The 24,648-nt window shown below is 36.0% G+C and overlaps 1 long non-coding RNA gene across 1 annotated transcript in view; it reads right to left on the reverse strand.

Moving 5' to 3' along the window:
* LOC134759594 (uncharacterized) overlaps positions 1-24,648 on the reverse strand; it is a 246,779-nt gene that overhangs the window by 71,632 nt on the left and 150,499 nt on the right. The window contains exon 3 of the long non-coding RNA XR_010135993.1: positions 16,162-16,299. This is a non-coding gene — a long non-coding RNA (uncharacterized LOC134759594). The remainder of the gene's footprint in view (positions 1-16,161; positions 16,300-24,648) is intronic.

Genomic DNA, 24,648 nt, shown 5'->3' on the forward strand with positions numbered 1-24,648 from the left:
GGAACCAACCCAAATCCCCATCAATGATAGACTGGATAAAGAAAATTTGGTACATATATACCAAAGAATACTATGCAGTCATAAAAAGGAATGAGATCGTGTCCTTTGCAGGGACATGGATGAAGCTGGAAGCCATCATTTTCAGTAAACTAACACAGGAACAGAAATTCAAACACCTCATGTTCTCACTCATAAGTGGGAGTCAAACATTGAGAACACATGGACACAGAGAGGGGAACAAAACGCCAGGGCCTGTTGGGTGGTGGGGTTGAGGAGAGAGAACTTAGAGGATGGGTCAATAGGTGCAGCAAATCACCATGGCACACGTATACCTATGTAACAAACCTGCACGTTCTCCACATGTATCCCTTTTTTTGTTTGTTTTTAGAAAAAAATAAATAAAAATTGGAGGTTTATAAAACAGGAATGACTGAATGTAGTCCAAAAATAAACCCACATATACAGGGTGAATTGACTTTCAATAAAATACCAGTTACGTTTTTAAAAAAATTTTTTTAATATTACTGTGTAAGATTTAGATGAGTTTACAAAGGGAATTAAAATGAAAGTATACTATTATATTAATAGAAAAATTGCCTTGAAAGGAAATAGCTGAGCTTAAGTGGCAAAAGACAAAGAAATTCAGGAAAATCATGAGGACTGCTGCTCTTTTCTACTCCACCCCCATCTAAAATCTGGGATTCTCCAGTCAGTGTGCAGGAGGGACAGTAGATGCACTTGGCTTCGGAACTCAAACACCAGAATTCTGTGACTAAGTCTGATAACCTGGAGGAGGAATAGCTAAGAAATAAGTAAAAGGTGAGTCACCATGTTGTACAACAGGTTTGTTGAATTTATTCCTTCTATCTAACTAAAATTTTGTATCCTTTGACCAACATCTCCTCAACCTTCTATCTCTACCACCAGCCTCTGGTAACCACCATTCTATTCTCTACTATGAGTTCAACTTTTTTAGATCTCATGTATAAGTGAGACTTTGGGTATTTGTCTTTTTGTGCTTGGCTTATTTTACTTAGCATATTGATCCCGATGTTCATCCAGGTTGTCTCAAATGACAGGATTTTCTTCTTCTTTAATGGCTGGATATATACCAAATATTGTTATCCACTCATTTATTGATAAACACTTAGGGTGATTTCATATCTTGGCTAATATGAATAATGCTGGAATGAACAAGTGAGTGCAGACATCTCTTTGACATACTGATTTTATATCCTTTGGATACATACTCAACAGTGAGATTTCTGGATCATATGGTAGTTCTAATTTTTTGAAGGTCTCTATACTCTTTTTCATCATGGTTGTACTAATTTATATTCTCACCTGATGTATACAAAGATTTCCTTTTCCCCACATCCTTGCCAAAACTTACATTTTATCTTTTTGATGCTAGCCATTCTAAGAGATGTGAGATGATATCTCATTGTGGTTTTAGTTTGCATTTCTTTACTAGTAATGAGCATTTTTAAAATATATCTGCTGACCATTTGTAAGTCTTTTCTTGGGAAATGTCTATTCAGGTCCTTTGTTCATTTCTAAATTGGGTTTTTTCTTGTTATTAAGTTGCTTGAATTCCTTACATATTTTGGATATTAACTTACCCCTGATAAGATGTATGTGTTTGCATCTTTGTTCTCCCACTCTATAGGTTTGCAAATATGTTCTCCCACTCTATAGGTTTTCTCTTCACTGTGTTGTTTTCTTTGCTGTGTAGAAGTGTTTTTAGTTTGATGTAATCCCTTTTGTCTAGTTTTGCTTTTGTTGCCTTTTGGGCAACAATCATGTCTATTTTGGGCTTTTGGGGACATATTAAAAAAAGTTATTGCCTAGGCCAATGTCATGGAGCCTTTCTACTATGTTTTCTTCTAGTAATTTTATAGGTTTAGGACTTACATTTAAGTTTTGAATCCATTTTAAGTTGATTTTTGTATGCAGTGTGAGATAAGGTTCTAATTTTATTCTTTTCCATATGAATAGCCAGTTTTTCCAACATCATTTATTGAAGAGACTGTTCTTCCTGCATTGTGTTTGGGGGACCTTTGTAAAAAATTAATTGAATAGTTTTGTAGTATATTTTAAAGTCAGAGAGTATGACAACTCCAGCTTTGTTCTTTTTGCTCAAGATTGGTTTGGTTATTTGGGGTGTTTTTTGGTTCCATATTAATGTTGGGATTGTTTTTTCTATTTCTGTAATAAACATCTTTAAAATTCTGACAAGGATTGCATTGAATCTGTAGAGTACTTTGGGTAGTATGGATATTTTGACAATATTAAATTTTCCAATCAATGAACACAGGATATTGTTCCATTTATGTCATTTTAATTTTCACTATTTCACAGTTTTCACCATATAAGTCTTTCACCTCCTTGGTTAGATTTATTCCTAATAGTTTTGTAGCTATCATGAATGGAATTGTTTTCTTAATTTCCTTTTTGGATAGTGAGTTTGTAGAAAGGCTACTGATTTTTGTATGTTGATTTTGTATTCTGTACTTTTACTGAATTTGTTTATCAGTTCTAACAGTATTTTAGTGGAGTCTTTGGAGTTTTCTACCTATCGAATTATGCTACCTGCAAACAGGGAAAATTTAACTTCTTACTTTCCAATTTGGATGCCTTTGATTTCTTTCTCTTACCTCATTGCTGTGTCTTTGACTTGCAGTACTATGTTGAATAGCAGTGGCAACAGTGGGCATCCTTTTCTTATTCCAAATCTAAGAGGGAAAACTTTCAATTTTCCACTGTTAAGTATGATTTAGGAGAAATTTTAAAAGCATAATTTAGCATTATGTTCCTGAATACTTTTCATTTGATAAGTGGTTAAATTTTGGATTTTGAATTTCTCTTGGACTTAGATTCAAATTAGATCCTTCCTGGCCAGGCCTCCCTGGAATTATGACCCAAAAGTGATCACTGTCAGTGTTTATAGAATCATAGCATTTTTAGCAATCATTTAATATCTTAGTTTTAAATATTGGAAAAAATAAAACTCTGAGAGGTTAAGTGAGAAGTTAAAGGTACAGCTAGGGGTAGAACCAAGGTTTCCTGATTTCCATCTACTACAGTAAGCTGAATGGTCAACTAGGACAGCTATGCTATGAGAGGATAGCTAATCTTATTTCTCACATTGGGCAATATTTATTTTCATGAAACTATAAACAGCCCTTAGATTGCTAGAGTCTGAATTAGATACAATAGATAAGAAGTGGCATAAATTTTGCCATTCCCTGCTGAAAATATAAATGATTGTACACAAATATGCTTAATTCAGGCAAAGAGGCTATCAGTTTCTATATGGCATATTTTCCTTGTTCAACCAAGGATGACAAACTGACACATAATAAATAGGATCAGTGTTAGTAAGCTGTTAAGCACTGCTGTTTCTCTCCTCTGTCTCTTGCTCTCTCTCACACAGCCTCGTCTAGGCATCATACTGTTTCAAGAACAAAGAAATGCCAAATACCAATTAACAAGCTAAACCTGATTCACACGTAAACAAGCTTGGGCCTGTATTTTTATGAAAAGTACTGACAAAATTGGTTTTGAAAATATTTAACTCCTATTGATTTAATTTTTAGACATCTCATTACTAAGGCCTTCTTGTCCCTCCTATAAATCTGGTATCTAGACTCACCTTTCTCAGAAGAGGTATGGTTTTCTTCTTTGAGAGAAAAACAAAAGCATAAGTGGCTTTAGTTAAGCATCACTATCCAGCCCATTATTTTATCATAGCTGTGGTAATTAATACAGACTAATCTGCTTCTCTTCATGGTTCACACTTAACCATTTTTGTATTTTATTTGTTCATCAAATATATTTCCACAAAATACAGTTTGATTTGGATTTATCTGCCACCAATTTGAGAAATCACAGTGTCATTCTTCAATGCTGTGAAATAGTATGTGAATAACTCATTTTCAGCTTTAAAATGCATCAGTGAGTCATGGAGGCTCATAAGAACCCTTTGACATAGTTTCCTGGAGAATTTTGAAAAATTTCATATCTATTCTGAAGTGGCAACCTAAATCACTATTTCTTTTCCAGAAGTGCTTCCCAAACTTTAGTGTACATAAGAATCATCTGAGAGCTTGTTGAAATGCAGATTCCTGGGACCTGCTGCTTGAGGTTCTGTTTCAGGAAATGTCATGTGGTGCCTGAGATTTTTACATTTCCCAGGTCAAGCTGAGGGATCTACTACCCTGGTGCAGCTTCTGCCTCAGTCTCCTGGAAACACTGTTCACATGTCCTTTTTTTTTGTTTTTTTGTTTTTTTGTTTTTTTTTGAGACAGAGTCTCCCTCTGTCGCCCAGGCTGGAGGGCAGTGAGTGGTGCGATCTCAGCTCACTGCAAGCTCCGCCTTCTGGGTTCACACCATTCTCCTGCCTCAGCCTCCCAAGTAGCTGGGACTACAGGCACCCGCCACCATGCCTGACTAATTTTTTGTATTTTTAGTAGAGACGGGGTTTCACCGTGTTAGCCAGGATGGTCTCGATCTCCTGACCTCATGATCCGCCTGGGCCTCCCAAAGTGCTGGGATTACAGGCATGAGCCACCGTGCCCGGACAACCACATGTCCTTTTAAACATACACAATACATGGATACGAAGTTCCATCCTTGCACATAGTAAAAAGGGATGTTTTGCCATTTTGCTGTCATCATTAAGTATGTTACATAAAATAGATGTTCAGGAAATGATAGCGCTGTGGTTTCTGTCACATGCATCACATGTTGATCCCTTCCCTCTGTAATTATGCCCCCTAACTGAAAAGTTGTGCATTTGTACAAGAGAAAGCAATGACTTGTGCAGGAAACAAACTACTATAGAGCATCATAGGTATTAAAATGTACATGTGTTTGTGAATTCTCATTATTAACTATAACTGTCCACAAAGCTCCAGTGACAGCTCTTCATCTCTAACATTTTACAGACTGAATTGGTAGGTCTGTGGACAGACTTTTGGAGGATATAAGACAGCACGAATAAATAGTTAATATAATATAAAATATAAATTATCTGTAGGCCAATTAAAGTCATGAATATTTTAGGGAGAAGGGCTTTAGGAGCCATGGCTTAAAGAACACCTCATATATCCTAGGAAATGGTGATAGACAGCAATCAATTCACTTGTAATCTAGCAAGGGATTAAGAAGTTTGAACTTTCTGAAACAGCTGAATGTTAAGAGAGGTTTGACTAATGTTGGGAAAAGAAGTATGTCTTTTGCTTTGGAAAAAGAACCAAATTATTATGATCATTCTCCATTTATCAGTAAAATATTTTTTAGCACACACATGCTAATATATGCATATTTACTTATTTCTAAGTATTTATGCTCATCATTATAATCTATACATAATTTATACATAAATATTTCAAATGACACACTACAATATACATTTGGAAAATTGAGATAAAGATTAAATTTAAAAATTTGTCTTACCGATATCCTCATATTATCATTAATTCAAAGCAAAAAGCATAATTTACAGTTAAAGAAAGGGTAATCATTAACAATATTAAATATGAATCCATTATTTAAGTGGACTTATTGATAATTTTAACTTTTTGGAAGAAAATGTGTCAATATAAATAGATAACATTTTCTTTAGTCTCCTAATGTGGCTTAATGCCCATAGCAGAAGTAGGGTAAATATTAGCTGTGCATTTTTTTGTTCTCTGCCTGTTTTTGTATTATTATATTACATTCAAGTGGTGATTTCTTTGCTGGAATCTTTTTAAGCTTTCCATCTAAACCCTAGTTGGATATTATCTCTTTTTCCTTCAACTTTTTTAGCATTCTTGATATGTGTATCATTTCTTTAGTCAGTGATCAGTTACAATCTATAGATTCTTGGTTATCTATTTTTTTTTTTTTTTTTTTGAGACAGAGTCTTGCTCTGTCGCCCAGGCTAGAGTGCAGTGGCACGATCTCAGCTCACTGCAAGCTCTGCCTTCTGGGTTCATGCCATTCTCCTGCCTCATCCTCCCTAGTAGGTGGGACTAAAAGCGCTTGCCACCAAGCCCGGCTCTTTTTTTTTTTTTTTTTTGGTATTTTTAGTAGACATGGGTTTTCACCGTGTTGGCCAGGATGGCCTCAACCTCCTGACCTTGTGATCCGCCCGCCTAAAGTGCTGGGATTACAGGCGTGAGCCACTGCTCCTGGCCAGATTCTTGGTTATCTATCACTCCTGCAATTTCATTACCAAGTGCCCAATCTTATCCTTAGCAAATGCTTAATAAATATATATTAACTAATAAGTAATAGAGAGAGGAAGAACAATTTTCATATAAATGCATAATAAGAGACAAAAGAAGCTTTTCATTTTTAGTTAGGAATTAAACCTATCGTGTTTTTTCTTTTATAAAAAAGGCTTTAATTTTAATTAATTTTCAGCAATAATATAATAAAAGATTGTTTTTCTGTGAAACTTCATGCCATGCCAACAGGATGATGACTCATACGCCACTAGAAATCTGACACATCACATTACTTTCACTTATTTTTATAGCATGTAAATTGTCTCACATCCGATAAGTCGGCAACAGAAGAACTCCCTGGAGATGGACTAAAATAATTCAGGAGGAGCAAGTGTCTTTAAATCTAAAAAATATTCAGAAAATATCTGCTTTGAATGTAATAGAAAGAGGGTAATAAATGTACATTACTGAGTCTCTTTTACTAGTGTTTCAATATATAAGCACATCTATAATTCTGGTATTTCATAAAAGCATTGATTTTTAAAGTAAACGTATTGATATTAGTTTTAGCAATGAAAAATGACAACTATTTCACAGTAACATCTACAACTTCACAAGCTGGGAAACTTCCCTAAAATGTATTTTTTTAAAAATTGAAAAAAAATCTAAAATCACGTATACTGACTCATTTGAAAAATAGCAATAGAATCAATGAATTCACAGAGCAACACAGCTAAATTTCGCAAAAGTATTTGTTAAAAAATCAGAAGACAGATTTTATACACACCCATAACCCCCTCTCCTCTGAAGAGTCTTATACTGTGAATGGTTGGTTTTGCAGGTTTATTATACAATCTTCTGTTAAAATAAAATTAACAAAAATTTATTTTTCATTCAAAAGTTAATTTAGACATGACAAACCTAAAATCCTCCAAAAATGTCTTGTGATAGTTTTGTTGACAACAGCCTGGGACTTTCTGTACTTTTTGAACTTTACCCCTCTGTATGGGAGGAAGTCAAATAGCCACAGGTATCCCTTAGAAGTTTTAATGAGGTCCATTTACTTTTATTTCCCTTCCATTCTTAGGTATTTTCCATTGTGAGCAGGTCTGTGGACAAAAGCATTTAGTCAGGCATGAGCTTCTAAATCAAATTTATCTTTCATTTGGAAAAAATAGAAAGAACTTGTACTTTTTATTTTTATGCCATGCATAAAGAACCAACACACCAAACTCATGAAAACCCAAATTACTGATACAAGTTGAGAGTAAAATGTGGCTTTTTTTTTTTTCCTCCCAGATAGCAACCACTACCAGTGTTGAACACAGGGGTGCAAATGAGACCACATTGTCCAGGACATCTGCTGCTGTATTGGTATGGGAGCATGACTCAGAGGAAGAAATGAATAAAGTGTTTATACCCGAAGAGATTATAAATATTCTGGACTATAAAGACTGATAGAAGATTACCAAAGGGCTCACTTAACAAAGTGTGGAACTTTAACTCCATAACTACATGTAATAGCTGATCATAAAACAGTAATACATTATGGCACATATTAAGATTCTAGAGTCCTTTTTAACCCTTAACATCCCTAATTCTCCCAGACAAAATGTGGCAAACTCCCTGAAATTTTTAACAATACCATGTGTGAGTCAATTGAGAAAGAATTCCTAATAGAGGTTAAAACCACAATAGCCTCTGAGCATGCTAGGAGGGAAAATAGGTAGACATTAAATTTAAAAACATATTTCCTGCCCTTTCAGATAGGGGATATGTTGTGATATGGACACAGACACACATATACCATAGAGTCTGAAACTGTGCTATTACATAAGGTGACATATCAGGGCAGATAATATATTTATTTTTAAACCTTCAGTGTTAATCAGCTTAACTAACAACAATTATACCTCTCTTAGAATCATTAATAGGAAAGTAATGATTTTTTACAGTCAAGGCATATTTAAATGCCAGAATAAATACCCACATTCACATGTACACACTAGAAGAAAAAATAATCAAAGTCTTTTAGGAAAATAAAAGATAAAAATGTGAGGAAAGTGTTTATAGTAGATAATTCTAGCATATTATCATTCCTGCTTTAAGTGGTATGATCTTTGAAACTCATTTAATCCTGGAAACACTTTAGAGAGCTTCAAAACCTATTTTGGAATTTGCCTAACTCAGAAGAAAGCAAAATATCATATAATCAAAGAAAAGATTTTTGCTGTGGTAAAACATAGATAAAATTAAAAACCATAACAAGTGGTCTGGTAGATTAGCATTTCAGCTGCCATCAACACAGCACAAAATTTCCTATAGTCAAGTGAAACTCCTTGTGGGATATACATGAGTACCAAGGAACTTCCAGTCCACACAAAGAGAATCACTTCTGTAGAATCTTTGGATGATAAGGCTAAGGGGAAGGCATGCTGAGGCAAACAGAATCCAAGGCAGAGGGAGCTTGGTTCTTACAGTGATCTATAATTGGTGATAGGCACAGGGTGGTCTCTGGGCCAATAGCATTAACATTGCCTGGTGTGGCAGGCAGAATAATGGCTACACAAAAATATCCACAATTGATTCCTGGAAACTTGTGAATATGTTACCTTTACATGGCAAACAGGACTTTGCAGATGTGATTAAATTAAGGGTCTTGAGAGGGAAAGAGCATCTTGAACTATCCAGATGAGTCCATTGTAAGCACAAGAGTCGTTGTAAGTGAAAGACAGAGGAAGGAGAGTCAGCGGTCAAAGTCAGAAAGATATTAATATTTGAAGATGCTACTTTGATGAAGACACTTTGAAGACAGTAGAAGGAAGCATGAGCCAAAGAATGCAGACAGTGTCTAGAAGCTGGAAGAGGCATGGAGACTGATATAGTATGGCTGTGTCCACACCCAAATCTCTTCTGGAATTCCCATGTGTTGTAGAAGGGACCTGGTGGGAGGTAAATGAATCACGGGAGCAAGTCTTTCTCATGCTGTTCTTGAGATGGTACATAGGTTTCATAAGATCTGATGGTTTTAAAAAGAGAAGTTCCCTTGTACAAGCTCTCTCTTTGCCTGCTGCCATTCATGTAAGAGATTACTTGCTTTTTCTTGCCTTCGCTCATGATTGTGAGGCTTCTTCAGCCATGTGGAACTGTAAGTCCAATTAAACCTCTTTCTTTTGTAATTTGCCCAGTCTTGGGTATGTCTTTATCAGCAGCATGAAAATGGACTAATACAGAGACAAAGTCTCCCCCAGAGCACCCAGAAAGAGAACACCTTGATTTTGGTCCAGGCAGACCTGTTTCTGACTTCTGATCTCCAGAATCATATGATAATAAGTTTGTGTTGTTTCAGTCACCTAATTTTTGGTAATTTGTCAGGGGAGCAATAGGAAACTAATACATCTGTGAACTTTTTAGAACTATGAATTCCCAGGAACTACTCAAGACTTGATGAATCAAAAACCTAGAGGAAAGGAGCAGAAAACTATTTTTAACAAGCCTTTCAAGCGATGCTGATGGCACATGAAATGTTGAGAACTACTGCTCTATCTCAATTCCTCTTCTTCTACACTGAATTTTGCTTAAATATACAGTACACAATATACATTTTTTGAACCATGCCATACTGAAATTAATTACAAGATGAATAAAATTAAAAGACCTATATCAGTTATCTATTTTTGTGTAATAAATTAGCACAAACTTAGCAGCTTAAAACATTTATTCCACAGTTTCTGTGGATCAGGAATTTGTGCAAAAATCAGCTGGTCGAACAGTTTCTGTGGATCAGGAATTTGTGCAAAAATCAGCTGGTCAGGAGTTTGAGACCTGCCTGACCAACATGGTGAAACCCTATCTCTAGTAAAAATACAAAATTAGCTGGGTGTGGTGGCACATGCCTGTAATCCCACCTACTTGGGAGGCTGAGGCAGGAGAATCACTTGAACCCAGGAGGTGGAGGTTACAGTGAGCCAGGATCACACCACTGCACACCAACCTAGGCAACAATAGCGAAACTCTGTCTCAAAAAAAAAAAAAGCACCTGGGTCCTTTGTTTCAAGGTCTCTCACAAGGCTGCAATCAGAGTATCAGCCAGGGCTGGGGCTCATCTGAAGGCTCAACTGGGTAAATATCCACTTTGTGCTTACTTACAAGAAGTCTGCAAAACTTCAGTTCCTCAAGGGCTCTGGGACCAAGGGCCTCAGTTCCTAGGAGGCTATTGGCCAGAAGCCTCATTTTCTTGCCACATGGCAAGATATTTACCCTTTTTGGTAAATATGACAGCCAGGATAAAGAAGAATCTTTTATAGACTATCAAGCTATTAACCATAGATGATAGCTATCAAGATGAAGGTTAGTTTCTTCTAATCACAGAAGAGAAATCCCATTCTATTCTATCCCATCTCACTGTTTTCTATTGGTTAGAAGCAAGTCATTGAGCTAGCCCACACTTGAGGGGAGGGGATTACACAAGAGTAAGAATACTAGGAGGGCCAGGCACGGTGGTTCACGCCTGTAATCCCAGCACTTTGGGAGGCTGAGGTGGGTGGATCATGAGGTCAGGAGATTGAGACCATCCTGGCTAACATGGTGAAACTCCTTCTCTACTAAAAATACAAAAAATTAGCTGGGCATGGTGGTGGACGCCTGTAGTCCCAGCTACTTGGGAGGCTGAGGCAGGAGAATGGCATGAACCTGGGAGGCGGAGCTTGTAGTGAGCCAACATGGCGCCACTGCACTCCAGCCTGGGTGACAGAGTGAGACTCCATCTCAAAAAAAAAAAAAAAGAATACCAGGAGTTGGAAACTATTAGAGGCCATGAGAGAATTTGCTTGCTACAGGCCCCAAAATAGTTAAGAACATGTTATAACCAAATAGAATATTTTAATATTTTATTTTTCCTATATTATTTTTCCTGAATTTATACATTCTTTCAGAAAATTTATGTCAGAAAACAGATTCCTACAGCTCTTTCAGTGACTACATCTCTTTTCTTACTCAGATTTTCCCTGAGGACTTAGACTCAAAAGCCATCCCCCAAGATACTATTTCATTCAAGTCTGTTCGTGTGTCTTTGGCATGAAATCTACCTGACATTAAATATATTACTAATAAATTTATGAATTACGACCATAAATTGAATGATTCTCATGTCAAAGTGTTGTACAAATTAAAATTATTAACATAAAATTTACAAAAAGTAATCCAGGAATACCACATTCAGAATCACATTAAGCAATAACAAATTCATAATCGAATGCCCCATTCCTTAAAACATAATTATTCCAGTCATTGAGATTAAAAATGTTTTAAATTAATGTGTATCTTCATCATAGAAACTCTTTTCTGTTTTCATATGTATATCCTAAAAATATTTCTTAAATGTGCAAAGTGGAATAACTCATGTTATATACTAACCACCAAAGATCTTATTTTTCCTCTATAATATATGTTTGATATTAACTAAAACACATATACTTTAGATTGAAATTGAAGTTGTGGGCATAAATTATTTGTTAAAACAACAACAACAACAAAAACCACTCCTATAGGCCACCTAACTCCCTGTTACCTTTAGAGAGCCCACAGAGCTTCCCTAGAATGCTATTGAATTCTTTATTACTGGCTTTGGAAGGCAAAAGAGGGGAGATAGGATTATCCTTGAAGCCTCCTAGGTCCTCCAATGCAGTTTGATGTGTGGCCATTAGAATACCTCCTAGACTTTGTAAAGCATAGCATAAATCACATGATATCTTAGTCCATTTTGTTCCTGTAACAGAATATCTGAGACTGGATAATTCATAAAGAAGAGAGATTTATTTAGCTTGCAGTCCTTCGGGCTGGAAAATTCAAGGGATATTGCACCAGTAACTGTTCAGCTTCTGGTGCTGCTTCACAACAAGGTAGAAAGTCAAATGGAAAGCAGACATGTGTGAAGGTGCAAAACCTGAGAGGCTGGCTTTATAAACAAGCCACTCACAAAGGAGCTAATCCATTCCAGCAAGAACTAATCCAGTCTCCCAAAGTGAGAACTCACTCAGCACCAAGCCATTCACAAGGGATCCACCCTATAACCCAAACACCTCCCAAGAGGCCTCACCTCTTAAAGGCTCTGCTTCCCAAAATTGCCATACTGGGGTTAGGGTTCCAATGTGTATTTTGACAGGGACACACCATATTCAAACCAGAGCACATGGTATTCTCAGGCAGCCCTCCTACTGAAACTATATTTGGAAATCAGGATAAAAGGATTAGTCTTTAAACAGTTGCCACAGAAGGGCTTAGAGCCTGTATATAATGTGGAAGAGAGAAGGGCAGCCTTCTTAACAGGTTGTACAGTGGGGTAGGGACTTAATTACTGATTGATTGTAATAAAGGATATTTCCTCCAGATAGCTTGGATTTTTTTTTTTTAAATACTGGAGCAGAGTTGCCTCCTTTTCAGTCAACAGTCTTACTAAAGTGTGTACAGTATGATTAGGGACAAGGACAATCCCCCAAATACTCTTCATCCCAGAAGTGTTTTTAATAGTGCTGCAATGGATAGTATAACTACAGAAATAAACAAACCAACAGAAATCAGTGTATCCCTTTAAGCTAAAAAATTGGTGTCTAAATGGACCTTTGGAATAGAGACATAAAACAGATTATTCTCTTTATTTTGATAAGATATAAACAATTAATTTAACTCCATTAAGAGAAAATAAAATTGTTCTTGAAAGTCTAAAAAACTGAGAAATTTTTTTATATTAGTTGAAAATTATGCTTAGTGGAAAAATTAACTTATGACTCTGGGTATTAGCTTATAATTCAATCATTAAAGCAGGACATTCTTTAGAGTTAACATCAAACTACAAACTTGCAAGTTCTTATTTATATAAAGTATTTTGTGTGAAATGAAATAATAGAATGTCTAGGGAAAAACCTTGATAATTTTACCTCATGATTTAATTTAGATAATAAGATAAAGTTAAAGTGATTGCAACATTTTGCAATTAAGTGAGAAGCTTAGAGAAATGAACTATTGAAAAGGAAATACAACTACAACTATTTATACTGCTATAATATTGCCACTTTTTTCAATAACAGGACATGTAGAACAAGCAAATCTTCCACAATTAGAAAGAGAAATCAAATTGTGTAGAACAAGTAAATCTTCCACAATTAGAAAGAGAAATCAAATTGAAATTGTGTAACAAGTCTTCCACTACTAGCCTGCGAATATTAAAGCAGTAGGACAATACACATTTTTCTTTCAGAAGAATAAAATAGAGATTGTCAGGTATTGAAGATCCAGGAGCAAAATGCTATAACACAAAAATAATAAAAAGCACAAAATGCTGAAATGTCCCAGAGCCCCCATTGCAGAAGATGTCCAGAAGGTATATTTTCTCTACTTCTGCATACCTATTATTTCTATGAGATCTTATATTAGTTTTCACTGGTTTATATTATGGTAGCAAATGGCTCAGCATCAGTGGCTTTCTACAAGAAAAGTTCATCTGTAATTTCTCTTCCGTGTTACATATTCCTACAACTGCACTTATGTTCTTGTCTCTCCAAGATCCTGGCTAAAGAAGTAGCCCCTGTCTCTATATTGCTCTTCCTATGGCAAACAGAAAAGAGCAGGAGTAGAGCCTCACAGTGACTCTTAAAGCCTCTGTTTGAAAGCAGTACACGTCACTTCCAAAGCCAGCACTTAGCCAAGCCTGCTGTCATAGACAAGTGATGTAGCACCCTACAAGAGGGGGAGATATTGGACAGTAACAGAACCTACCATGGATCATCACACCCAAATAGACAATCTGGACTAAAGAGTGACAAACTCAGACCTTCCTTCTTTAGGAAAAAGGGAAGATTTGGAGTTGAGTGTTTATGGCTTACATATTCTCTCTCCACAGGAAAAAATTCTCCCTTGTCAGGGCACAAAGGCACAAATACACTCTAGCAAGAGTGGAACAGCTCCCATTGGCTCATTGTCATCATATTTTTGCTACCAGAGTTTTACTATGAAAGTAACATGTGATCATGATAAAAACTCTAAAAGCAACAGAAAGCAACACAGTAAATCATAAAATAGCCCCATTATATCTCTCAGTCCCACTCCCCAGAGATACATTTTCTTTGCAAACATTCTCTTAAATATTATTCTAGAAATTATTCATGAATATATTCTTACGTGAATTTCCTCATTTGAAAATTGAGAATAATACCACCTCAAATGACTGTTATGAGTATCAAATGACTTAAAGAATGTACAACATTTAGAAGAGGACTTTACACACAGTAAATTGCATATGAGTGTTAACTACTATTATTTTTGCCATGCGCAATTGTAAGTGCTTTGTATATATTATCCCTGGCCCCACCACACACCCATCATAATTATCACCACCATCTCACACATATAGACTTTGATTATTATTCATTAGTATGGTCTTGGAATAGTTTCATATTAATCCAGATACATCTTACTTTGGAAAGGCTGCAAGGTATCCCACTGAATGGATCTAGTAACTTTCTACAACTTGAGTATTTTCTTACTTTTTGCTATTACAGATAATACAGAAACATGCTTGTACCATAATACAAATACAATTTGAACTAGTGATTTCATTTCATTTAGAAATCACTAGGTCAAGAGCTATACATACTTAATTTTTGAGTGATTTTTCCAAATTGTCTTTGAGACAGTCATTAGAGCTTTTAGCAAGACTATGGTTCTGGATGGATTGCACTTTCCTTCCTCACTGAAATTAGGCATGGCCATGTGACTTACTTTAACCAACAAAATGTTAGAAATAACATGCTACATATTCTATTACAACTTGCCTACCCCCCACCTCAGTGAAAGACAATGTTCCAATAGTGCCTGCTCTGTGATCTTCGTCATTTAATGAGAACAACATGAAGGAGTCCACCTCCCCTGTTGCTCTGAGAAGGATCTTGCAGTGTAATCAAGAAATATACCTTTCCAGTTGTAAGTACCTAAGATTGTGGGGTTATTAGTTTTCACAGCATAACTAAGCTTATCCTGATTAAGACATGCTTCTACTAGCAATTTAACAGTGTATATCAAAGCATATAAATGACTCAAGCATAATCTACAAAAATGATCAGTATATACGCAACTGTTTATTCCAACTCCAGGAACTAGAGAATATACGCATATTATTTTATCAAGCAAATAGGTATATTCATTAATTATCTAGAACACCCATTGTTAAAGCTGTAGCCTCTTCTGCCTGGGGTTGCCTCATCCCTGACCAGCTTCCTCCCACATTGCATGGTAGGCAGAATTCTGAAATGGCCCAAGATTTCTTCCCCTAATCTCTGGGCTGTGAATATCATCAGATATCATATCCATGAGTATATTATATTACATGAACAGGGGATTTTATAGATGGGGGATTCTATAGATGTAATTAAGATTACTAATCAGTTGACTTTGAATTACTTAAAAGAGAGATTTTCCAGGTAGACCCATTCTAATCACATGAGCCATTTAGAAACAGAGTTTATCCTGGCTGATAAGAGAAGCAGTAGTCAGAAATTTGAAGCAAGAGAGGAATTCCATGTGAAAGAAGTTCTCTGTTGCTGAGATGTGGGTACCTATAGGGCAAGGACCTGAGAGTAGCCTGTAAGAGCTGAAAATGGTCTCTGGGATAACCAGCAAGAAATGGGGACCCTAGTGCTATAAAAACAAGAAAATGAATTTTGCCAATAACCTAGACAAGCTTGGGAGTAGGATCTTTCCCAGAAACTGCAGATCAGAACCTGTGGCCCATACTTTGATTTCAGCTATGTAAGACACAGAGCAGAAAAGCAACAAAAACCAGCTGGACTTCTGACCTACAGAACTTGGAGATAATAAATGATGTTGTTTTAAACCTCTATGTTTGTGGAAATTTCATATGCAGCATAAAAAACTAATACGTATGGCCTACCTGAATTCATAGAAGCTTTGTCCGGCTATCAGGGAAAGGTGGTTGCTTGCTATGTGGCATCCTCACATCCTCTTCACCCAGTCAGAGAGCCCCAGTCAGCCTTGACATTTCTAAAACACTGGTCCATTATGTAGCCTCCTAATTAAAGAATGCATGTCAAACTCTTAGTAATCTCCCTAAGACTCCTTTTACTTGGCTTCAGATCAGAGTGAAAACTCCCAACAAATATCTCCAGGAGGAAAAAGGAGGAAATGCATAGTCATGAATATTCTCTTCAAAGAATTCATGCCTTTAATGTCTAAACCCTCTGGTGCAATCCTTAGTCTCCATTTCTATAGCGTAAAGGTGGGTGATGCTTGAGAACTGCTAAACATACAAAGTCACTTTTTTGGATTGTCCTCCCAAGGTCATCTGGTGCTTCAATTTCACTTTGCAATGGTGGGTACTTATCTATTATATTAGATAAATGCTAATCTTATCTAATAAGCCAAAAGGAAAATAAAGGAAGTTTCACTTCAATACACTTTTAATTGTATAGGTTTGAGGTTTATTATGAGAGGTAAATTTTTATAAAGTGATTGATCCATAGTAAGCACATACTAAGCATTAATAATTAAATATAATAACCCATATTAAATAAATTTCAACATGGAATCAAGGCAATAATCAAGACTGACAACAAGCCCTGTTTCCTTCTGGTTCACAGATTTGCCTCTCTCTACATATCCTTTCTAGTAAGAAATTAGGATTTTTTTTTCCTATAAAATCTAAGAATATTTTATTTAATTTATATGTTCTTGTTGGAAGCATGCAAAAGTTAGACATATTATGAGATTTATTCACTCTGCATTTTCTTAATGTTGAGGTGGACAAATCCAACCGTTTTTTTTATTTCAACAGGATTTGTTTTTATTTCAACAGCATCAAATTACTATAAAGACAAAGTGGTATATTTTTTTAAAAAACAAAATTTAACAGATCTAAAGAATATACTATTTTATGCAAATTTCTCTATATCAACCAACATTCATAATAGAGCAGTTGTAAATATCTGCTCTAAGTTTATTAAAATAGGAACTAGAGATGTCTATAGTCACATATATTATTAAAAAAAACCTCTTTTTGTCAGAGCTACTTGTTTCACTATATAAAGATATTAGAAAGATATTGCCAATAAAAATTGGTGCTATTCATTGTATGCTACTCAATGAATCATGAAGTCCAGTGAAAGAACTGAAGAGATTTTTTCCTCATTTGTAGTAATCATGTTTAGCTACACGAAAAACAAACTGTTGCCTATGTGCACTTTATCAACCACTAACACACTAGTAAAGACACATTCTAAAATACCAACCGATGCATTTTCAAGTGTTTTAAATCTATTCATAAAACATTCCTGGTTTAAGACTAAAAATAATTAAAGAAATATGACTAAGTAAAGTTCATAATTCTTCTGTTTTTTGGTTTTTTGGTATTTTTTCTGAGACAAGTTCTGACTCTGTCACCCAGGCTGCAGTTCAGTGGCCCAATCTGGGCTCACTACAACCTCTGGCTCCCAGGCTCAAACCATCCTCTCATCTCAATCTCTCAAGCAGCTGGGCTGACAGGCACACACCACCATGCCCAGCTAATTTTTGTATTTTTTTTGTAGAAACAGGGTTTCACCATGTTGCCCAAGCTGGCCTCAAACTCATGAGCTCAAGCAATCTACCTTCCTTGGCCTCCCAAAGTGCTGGGATTACAGGCATGAGCCACCATGCCCAGCCCATAATTCTTCTTGATACAAGAAGTTTATCAAAATATCACTGTTACAATAAACTTGCACTTTATAAATTGGTAATATTCCTTTTTTATATTTGAATTCTTATTCAGGTCGAATTTATTTGTAACCTGCTGCTTGTTCCAGCGAGTGAAGAGTTGGGGGAGATGGCTAGCTGTAATATTGTATGGTACATCTGACAAACAAAAGCATGCTCCAAAAGCAGGACAGATTACTGTTACAATTAGTCACACTAGAATAGTTTCCTTCTCTGTGATTATGTAAATTTGGGAGAAAATAGATCTCTTAGTAAGCTACAAAGAGCAGTTTTAAGGTAGATTTTTTTTTTCTCACATAGAATCCACTGTGTATCATAAAATTAGGGCAAATATTTGTTACATAAATCTACGTAGGTATATCAATCAACTATAAAATTTTACTGGAATGCCATAACTGTCAATAAAATTAGAATCTGGATTCCATTTTCTCAAGAAGTGGAATAACAAAATGTACCAATTAATCCAGTTATTTTTATAGCATGCTACATTCTATATATCTTTCCTAAACAGAATCTTAAAAACCCAAATGCATGTTCTCACTCATAGGTGGGAATTGAACAATGAGAACACATGGACACAGGAAGGGGAACATCGCACACCGGGTACTGTTGTGGGGTGGGGGAGGAGGAGGGATAGCATTAGGAGATATACCTAATGCTAAATGACGAGTTAATGGGTGCAGCACACCAACATGGCACATGTATACATATGTAACAAACCTGCACGTTGTGCACATGTACCCTAAAACTTAAAGTATAATAATAAAATTAAAAATAAATAAAATAAAATAAAAAAATTAAAAAACCCCAAAATTATATATCATGTATAGCAGGCCAAAATGAGAGAATTCTCAAACTGCTTCACTGTGTTTCCCTCTGAATTGAATCACCCCATTCAAACATTTTTTTTCTTGATCTGAGTAGAGAAGACTTCAGTGCAAACATATAAGGTCCAGACCAAATCTCCGCAGCAGGTGATTCTTCTTGGTCAGAAGTGTATTGCTTCATGGCTCAGGGAATTCCAAAAATTATTGATTTTTGTTTCCTGAGCTTATGAACTCCATGAATAAGACACAGCTTCCATCATATGTCCAAAAATGGAAGCTTAATTCTGTTCCTGAAACCTTGTGTTCCATGTCTTCACCAAAGGACAAGAGCCATATTGACTTTCACATATCAACCTCTGGCACTATCTCTAAACTAACTTTGTTATACACTTTAAGGCATTTCAGTTTAACTCTGTATAATCAAAATTGTTCTGAAAGCTCATTTACTTTACAGCAAAGAGATTAGAGAGTATGTTTATTTTTTGGATAATACAATTTCTTGGACAAGTAAAGATTTTGACTAGATATCATGCTGAGGTCTGATATAGGAGAATGCCAATCTGCAAGTTGGTCTGAGGTGGGAACAGAGGACTACCTTATGAGTCTCTGCTTATGTTACCATCTTATTCAGCTCATAAGCTTCCGTGCTGAGAAAGAAATGTTTAAATTCTCTTTAATGTTACACTGGGGACTCAAGGGGGAAAGCCTATGAACTAACATGCATGGAGCAAAACAAATGTTTCATGGGGATAAAGGATTTTATTTTGAGGTATTTTCATTTTAAAGTTGAACTCTTCAACTTTTACTTTCAAATTATTACATATTTTACTTAATGTTAATAAAGGCCAGAGAACACAGATGAATGAGAATCTACTTTTAAATCATATGCAACCTTATTTTAGGAGTATATCTAGCTTTTTCTAGGAAATAAAGCTATCCTTATTCAGTTTTGCTTACAAAAAAATAATGATGTAATATCTTAGACATTTAAAAAATTGTTGTAGTCATTGTTTCCTGTTTGCATTTTCTAAGCATTGATTTTTCCAGTAGAGCTCAAATTGAAGTGGGTGTACTAGTATGACAGGAAACTCCCATAACTTATATAACTAAACATATCCATTTATCCCAGAGGGTTGTCAATTGTGTTACCATTAGTCCAATAATAAATACTGGTTTGCTAAATATTACATCAAGGGCAGTAAGAAAAGTATAATATATTGATTTTGCATTATTAACTCTCAAAACTACTGCTCAATTATTTCTTAATTTTGTAACAGTATATTTTATTGAATCGAATCAAAATTAGGGCTGTTTTCTACTTAAAGAAAGAAGGATGTATGCATGTGTACGTGTGTGTGTGTGTGTTGCTTATTTCAGGGTAAAATTCATAGCCAAGCTGGTGGAGCTATTTGATATAATGAGGGAGGATATTCTTTTCATCATCTATACTATTGACCAACAAATGTGGATTAGAAAGAGGAATAAATATGTGTTAGTATGTGTGTATGTGTGTATGTGTGTGTGCGTGCTTATGTGAACTATAAAGGATTCTTGTGCTCTTAATTCTTTAACTTAAAACATTCAGAATCATCTCAAAATTATTTTATGCTCTCAGAAAAAAATCAGAGAAAAAGCAAGTATTCATAAGTAAATATAGAATGGAGTTTTAAATAGATCTTGAGACACATTGTGATTTTATTCTCCATCCTAATGAACATGTGGCCTTTTGGTGTAATTCTGTATCTTCACCATTTTCTTTGAATGTTCTCAAGTAGGTTTCTTATTTCCTTTGTAGAACTGTCCATAAAAACACAAATGAAAGGACAAAAATCAGACATAATAAAGACTGGAGACTTGAAAGTCAAAGAAGTAACCAAAGCCTCACATCTAGTTTACAACAATTTCTGGGCTTGAAAAAAAGGTCTTTGGGCCTAACTCAATGGAGTTAACACCACTGAACTGGTAGGAGCTGTATTTCTCTTCTCTGCACAGCTAGTTTTTGAAGAACTTCATATTTTCAACAAATTTTTCCTACTTTTAGTAGTGGAGCTGATCAGAAGAAGGTGCATAATGAAGAGGGGACTGTGGAACATGATCACCACTGAGGTGTGGCGTGCAGAAGTTACGTAGCTGGGCCTTCCTCCCAACAACAGGCTGATTGGTGCTGCTGTTGCTTATAAGGTGGGTGAAGATCAGAAGCCACCCAAAGACAAGCAAGTCTACAGGTCTGGATTCAACCAGTTAGAGCTGTACAAAGATGGAGGCAGGTAGGTAGGCAAAAGTCAGATTAGGAGCTGCCTACTGAAACAAGTAGACCAGTAAGAAGGATCTGGAGTAGGATACTAATACATACATGGGAAGGTTGTGTGGTCAGAAAATTAGTGTCTATGCTCAAGGAAGCAGAAAAGTTTTGGTGAAGCCACAGTCATGATTTTCCATGGAATAATAAAAATTTAATAGTGTTTTTGAGAAAACAGTAATGGTAACAAAATTTACTAATAGTGAGAGGTATGGTATATTGGAAGAAGATCCCTAATTCTTCTGTACTCTGAATATCTATATCTTTTACATTGTAAGACCTAGAGTCCATTTGCCATTCTCGTATGTTTTGGCTGGCCTTGTAACTTGTTCTGGTCAATAAAATGCAGCATAAGTGACGATGTGCTAGTTCCAAGTCTAGGCCCCAAAAACCTTAGCTGGCCTCTCTTCATTCTCGTGAAACTCTGACCAGTCACCATGAGAACAAGCCCAGGCTATCCTGCAGGATGATGAGAAAACACAGAACAAAGGTGAGCAGCTCCAGCTGAGGCCATTCTAGACCTGTAGTCCCCAGCTGACCTGGCAGCTGACTGAAAACACAAGCTCAGCTGAGCCCAGTCCATATTAATGACCAGCAGGATTATGTGCTAAAAAATAAAAGAAATGGTTGTTTTAAGCTGCAAAGTTGTGTGATTTTTTTTTAACATGGCAAAAGCTAACTGATGCAGAAATAATTGGTTCCTAGAATTGAGGTGCTGCCATAACAAAAATCTAAAATAAGTGCCATTGGCAGTAAGCACTGAGCAGAGGATGGAAAAATGGCAAACAAACTCTTAGCAAATGCGGAGGAAAAAAAATCAAATTGTTATTGGAGGTTAGGAAAAAAAATGGTGATCTGTATTTTTGAGAATAAAATAATTGTCAAAAGTGTTGCCTATAGAAACTTGAAAGATGGCCAGTGTATATAATGAACTTTTGATTTTGGCTAAAGAGACCTCCACAGAATGTTGAAATGTCAGATGGTTGGTCCTAGCTACATATAGGTACAAGAAGAAAGAAATGGTCTAAATAAAGACATGGCCAGCTTGCAAGGAGAATTTTGAGGGAACACAGAGGGGACAGAATTTTCTGGGTGGGAAAATATAATTGTTTCGTATCTTCTGTCTTTCCATCCAGTAAAAATTCTCAAAGTAAAATGAGGCATCAAAAAGAAAAAAAATCAATTCAAGTGCGTAGCTCTGCAATCCTTTGTTAAGAAATCTGAAAGAATTTATATGTTGTCTAGTTCTCTCTCAAACTAAAAAATACAGCTCCTCAGCTTCGTAAGAGTATGGTCTCACAGCAGCCCAATCCCAGAGTAAATAAGTCTATACAGAAAGGCATGTCTTGAAAACAATCAGGTATGGCTTTCTAACAAATGATGTGCACATAAATTAAACTCATAGTAAGTCCACCATGATTTGGAAGAAACTGAATTTATAAAAATGCCATCAACCTGAATTTTGAAAGAACGATTTTACTTAAATTGCAAAAAGGTCTCTGTGGCTCCAACTTTCTATGATCCAGAAGTCGACTGAGAACATTTTTCAAAAGGCTAAGGAAGGAAATTAAAAAGAGAGAATGTTCTAGAGAGCAGAGTCAAGATCCAATAAACATGAAGAACAAAGAACTGGGAAACCACCCCCAAAAAACATAACCTTGCCTTAACGAATAGTTACTACACCCAGGTAGGGGCGCCTAACATTTTTCTACATATATTTTAAATTTCTGATGGACCAGTAACTGCTATGTACCTCCCATTTTTTTTTCTTTCAGAATGGCCGTATTTGTCAGTTACTCTATCCCTGTGTTAATATTGTAGGTTGGATGTTTATGGGACATATTTTTTTTAAATTTCATGACTCTCTGGATCAAAAAATTTACATTTGATAGGCTTCCTCTCAACTTTAACTGGATAACTGAATTCTAGAATTCAAGCCTGATGTCATAGTTCCATGAGAATTTTATAAGAAGGAAGAGGATGTTGTACATGGGCAGAAAGGTGAAAATTGTGGCCAGAGGCAGATTGTGGTAAATTACAAAATTGGTTCATAATCCTTTATTCTTTCTTGCCTCCATGCTGTTTGCAATGTGACTTTGCCACTTGTCTCATTAAGAGATGGATTCTGTTCTCCATTGCTTTCTGTCTGGACTGGTCTTGTAACTTGTTCTGGTTAATAGAAAGAGGTAAACGTGATGACACATCAGAAGCCCAGGCCTCAAGCAAGCTTTCCCACTTGTTCTCTTGGAACCCTTCCCAGCTACCAGGTAAATAAGCCCAGGCTCTTGTGCTGGACGATGCAAGGTCACTGGAACACTGATGAGCCATAACAGCTGAGGCCATTCTAGAATAGGTAGCTTTAGCCTACCAGGCTGCTGACTGCAGATACATGCCTGCATCCAGATGAGTCCAGAAAAGCAACCTAGGTGAGTCCAGCTCTCATTGCTGGCCCATAAAATCATAAACAAAATAAACAATTGTTATTTTAAGCCACTTGGTTTTGAGATAGTTCGAGATACAATGAAAGCTAAATTTAGGCATGTTTCTTAGCTTTTCTCACCTTCTTTTGTTCACACACACACACACACACACAAATCATATGAAAGAGTTTCTACCTGTTATGTTCTTAGGATAATAATGAGTATATAGTAGATACTCTATAAATATCAGCTGTTATTATCCTCATTAGTGCTGAGGAGGAAGCTCTGAGACATCTTCAATATAATTACGTTATCATTAATTGTGTACCTATTATCTAGACTCCGTGCTAGCTAGGCACTTCATATATAACACCTGTAATCCTCACAACAAAATTCTGAATAATTGTTTTATTTCCTTTTTGCAGATGAGAAAACCAAGTAATGAAAATGTTGAGTAACTGCATCTATGTATATAAACAAGTAGCTAAACCAGGGTTTGAAAAACTTCCTAAATTTTTCCATTGCAGTATGTCCTCAGAGGTACAGAAAATCATATTCTCAATTCTTCACTTACCTATAGAATTATTATTCATCCATTCCTTTGCCATGGCCTTACATGGTTGGTGACATGTACTTCTCTGTCCCTAGACTTTGGCATTGGCAATATGACTAGCTTTAGCCAATGGGATATTAACAGGTGTGACATGAGTAGAGGCTTGAAATATGGTTAAGCACTTATGCTTGTCATCTTGTGCTTCTATTAAAGCCATGAGAAAAACGAACCCCAGGTAGCTGCTAACCCTCCAGTTGGAAACTCTAAATGAGACAAATGGAACGGAGCTGCTTCTCACAGATGCAAAATAATTATAGCCACTTCACAGGTGCCAGGGTGAGACAGAAATTCTTAGTATTGTTTGCCACATAGATATTTGTGGCTGTGTGTTACATAGCAATATCTGACTGATTCAGCTCTTTAGAGCCTTCGAATGTTGAATAATATAGCAAAAGCAAAACATTTCATAGAATAAAACATGCTATAATCCGGTGGAGGTAGACAGGAGATAGGTGAATTTCAACCAGAAGAGGGAAAGATAGCTCTTTCATATGTGGGATAAAATTGTGGC

This window comes from Pongo abelii, chromosome 11, assembly GCF_028885655.2.
Source record: "Pongo abelii isolate AG06213 chromosome 11, NHGRI_mPonAbe1-v2.0_pri, whole genome shotgun sequence".
Lineage (NCBI taxonomy): Eukaryota > Metazoa > Chordata > Mammalia > Primates > Hominidae > Pongo > Pongo abelii.